The sequence below is a fragment of the Condylura cristata genome, unplaced genomic scaffold (genome assembly GCF_000260355.1).
Source record: "Condylura cristata isolate star-nosed mole 26May11 unplaced genomic scaffold, ConCri1.0 scaffold00003, whole genome shotgun sequence".
NCBI lineage: Eukaryota > Metazoa > Chordata > Mammalia > Eulipotyphla > Talpidae > Condylura > Condylura cristata.
This window is the reverse complement of record NW_004567104.1, coordinates 64121940-64125354: the sequence shown is the minus strand read 5'-3', so window position 1 is coordinate 64125354 and position 3415 is coordinate 64121940.

Below are 3415 nucleotides of genomic sequence, written 5' to 3'. Positions count from 1 at the left end.
AAAAAAAAAAAAAAAGCCTAATGGATATGAATTCTCTCTGTTAGGAGGTAGATTGATGGGCACACTGGTACCCCCAAGCTTGCACTCGTTAAAGATCCACACAAAGACAAAGCATACTTTGTGTGAATGAACGTCAAAAATTAGTGAATATAGGAAAGGGAGAAGAACATTTTCCCAGAAAACACCCAAACATACCCATTGTTTAGTGGATAAATGCCCAGACAAGCCAAAGAAGGGCCACTGAGGCTGGAAAGCTTATCACTAAGGCACATTCTGCAGGGGCCAGGAAAGTCAGTGATGAAAGGAGCAAAACCAAAGTACAATGCAAGATAAAGGCTGCCATTGTGAGCCTCCCCCCCCCAAGTCTCTTACACACGTTTCATCCATGTCCCCCAAGTCCCTGATATAAGTCCAAAGTGAGCCCTACTTCTCCAGGTGCCTCTCCTAGTCCCTCGAGAGAATATGCACTTGTTCCAAATATAACTCTTCTGTATTCCCCAGCCCATCTTGAAAGAGGACTATCCAGGTAGCAAGGACAGGGCCCATATAGCACAGGTGACTGTGAGTTCTTCACCTGCATGTAAGTGCAAGACCACTCAGTTTCAGGCACTACCAACAGGGGAAACAAAGTGTTATTATTAAGACCACAGTGGACAGATACCTGCTCCTGGGTGAGAGTCCAGTGTTCAGAGGTCCCAAACAAAAGCTTGCTTCTCCAAGATGGCGCTATCCCACCGAGAGCCTGAAGTGTGAAGCAGCCAGCAGCACCGAAAGGCGGGACCACAAGAGGACATGGCATCAGCCGGCAGCAACTGTATGAAGCTTGGGATGGACAGCAGGATGTTGGATCTAACAACTGCTTGACAGCAGCACCAAAGAGCAAGCCAGCACTTAGTGAGCTGCATGCCCACACCAAAAAAAAAAAAAAGCTCAAAAAAACACACTAGGCCCAGAGCCTTTGTGCTCTTCCTGGGCAGTGACAAGTAAAGACAGGACCAGCCTCCTGGTCTCTGCAAAACTCTTCACCATCTCCCTCTTGGGAAGTTAGCTTCTGGAAGCTTCTTTTTGAGGCAGGCACAGGTCTGGGATCTGGGTGGATCCCAAGTTGGCTCCTGAGTGGCCTTTGTTTCTTTCCAGGATACTTCCAGACTCCACCCTAGATAATGCTTCCTGATTAGACTATTTGACCTATAGGTGACTGAGGGAGGGGCTGTCCAGAGGCAGCAACTGTTGACTGAGCAGGTAAAAGCTCCACAGTTTCTAACAGTCCCATGGCTTAGGCAGCAATGGAAAAATGTCAGTTCTTCCCCTGCTGTCCACACTGCAGGGCTGGGTTAGGACCTTCCTCTATGTGTCACAAGCTGCTTAGGTCTGTCCCTCAGCTATAGGGCAGAGAACCACAACCTGTTACAGGGCAGGGAGGGTTGCACAACTGAACCCCCAAACCTGCCTGCCTGCTCTAAATGAGTTCTGCCATCTGCCCCATCAAGACAAAACATGTAGGATTTTAATGAAAAGGAAATTAAATACAGTGAATATAGGGCCCTCCCTGGTGGCACAGTGGGTCAAAGCAAAGCACTAAGAAGCTTAAGCCACTTCCCCATGAGTTCGATCCCCGCCTGCCCCGGAGGAGTCCACATGTCGTGGCAGACCTCTCCTGACCCACCCGCTGCTCCCCTCAGCAGTGTACTTCATCGATCTGCCTGTTCTGCTCCCCGCTCTGTCTGGTGAATCCTCTCACCCACCCCATCTCTGGCTTGTACCCCAGTTCTGTATGAGTAAATAAATAAATTTTAAAAAAAAAATACAGTGAATATACTACACAGAAGACAAAGAATATAATTTCTAAATCAAACACCTGAAGTGACCCATCCCCTTGTGGACAAAAGTCAACCCAAAAGGGATTGGCCCAAAGCAAGGCCTGAAAGCTGCCACAAGCCTAAAGCACCTTCTGGCCGGGACCCATAGAAAAGGGTCAGAAATAGCCAGACAAATCTGGGAGGAAAAGAGCAAAATCAAAATCAATTTAAACACTGCCATAGTCACCTCCCCATGGGTCTCTCACCCACATCTCTTTCAACCAGTCCAGGGCCAAGAACTAAACACAGTTTCTTCACATGTCTTCCTCTGCTCCATGTGGCTTCCTCAGGTTTCCTTTGGTTCTCCATCCTGCTTCCCTATTCTCAGATTCTTTCTCTGCTCTTTTTTTTCTCTCTCAGCTCCACCTTCCTTCTGGGTGGGGCCGGGAACCTGGAACTTCCCCTTTTCCTAGGGACCACCCAGTTACAAGCCCTTTTATGGTGATGCCTCCGTTGTATTTCTAATTAGGTTATGCCTAACAAATTCTATATAATACTAGGTAAAATGAATTTGCTAAAAGTGGTAACTGTTGGCACAAATACTCACATTTTAATCCTTTTTATATGAGGAACTCTGTGAGTATTCTTACTCACACATGGATTTCTATTTTCTGTGAGTCATATATTTCCTAGGAAATACATGAAAACTTACAGACAATTGCTCATGTCATATTTTCTCCCCAGGTACTATCCTAGATTATTAAAAAAAATAAATAAATAAAAATCTCACAAGTCATCTTGTTTTTGAAAGATTTACAGCAAGATTTCCTGACCAGATAAGTTGGATAAGTTAACTTCAGATTTGTATCTGAAATGAGCCCCTTCACCATTTATGGTTTATCAGGGACAATATCATCAAAAGTAGCACAGGGCTTACTTTCACTGACATTAAAGGGCTTTGGCAGTTTGCCTAAAGAGAAAATACCTGCAATTCAGAGAATTATGATGACTTTTTTTTTTAAAGCTTCATATTTTTTTAAGTTTCCACTGAATCAGAGTCATTTAGTTCTGCTCTCCACTTCACTGACCGTAATCTTCCCATATGAACCTTGCTACACAGAGAAACCCCTCGTAAGCAGGATTTTTATTTTTTCTTTCAGGTTTGGGAGGAGATGTTGATTTTCTTATAGTGCTAGATAATAATACCCCCTTGTGACAAAGAATAGTCCTGGAAGGTGAGGATCTTTCAATTAAGTGTTTTTGTTTTTATCTAAAGCAGTGAGAACATGGATTTAGTTGATCAATTTCTGAAAATCAGCTCTTCTTTTGCTTTTGTGCTTGAAGAACACAACAGCTGTTATTTGCATTCAAACACACATTTTCACCTGATTATCTTTAATTTTCTTCATGTTACCTGGAAAAAAAATCTCAATGATGGGTGTTTATTAGATAAGCAAAGTGAAGATTTGAACCCATGAAGCACCAATTTTACTCTACAAAAGCTGTTCTAAAAAACACAAGTTTGAATTTAGTTGAATAGGAAACAGTGAGTCATTCACCTTAAAAATGTAATTACTCGGCCCTCCCTGGTGGCGCAGCGGGTTAAAGCACAGCAC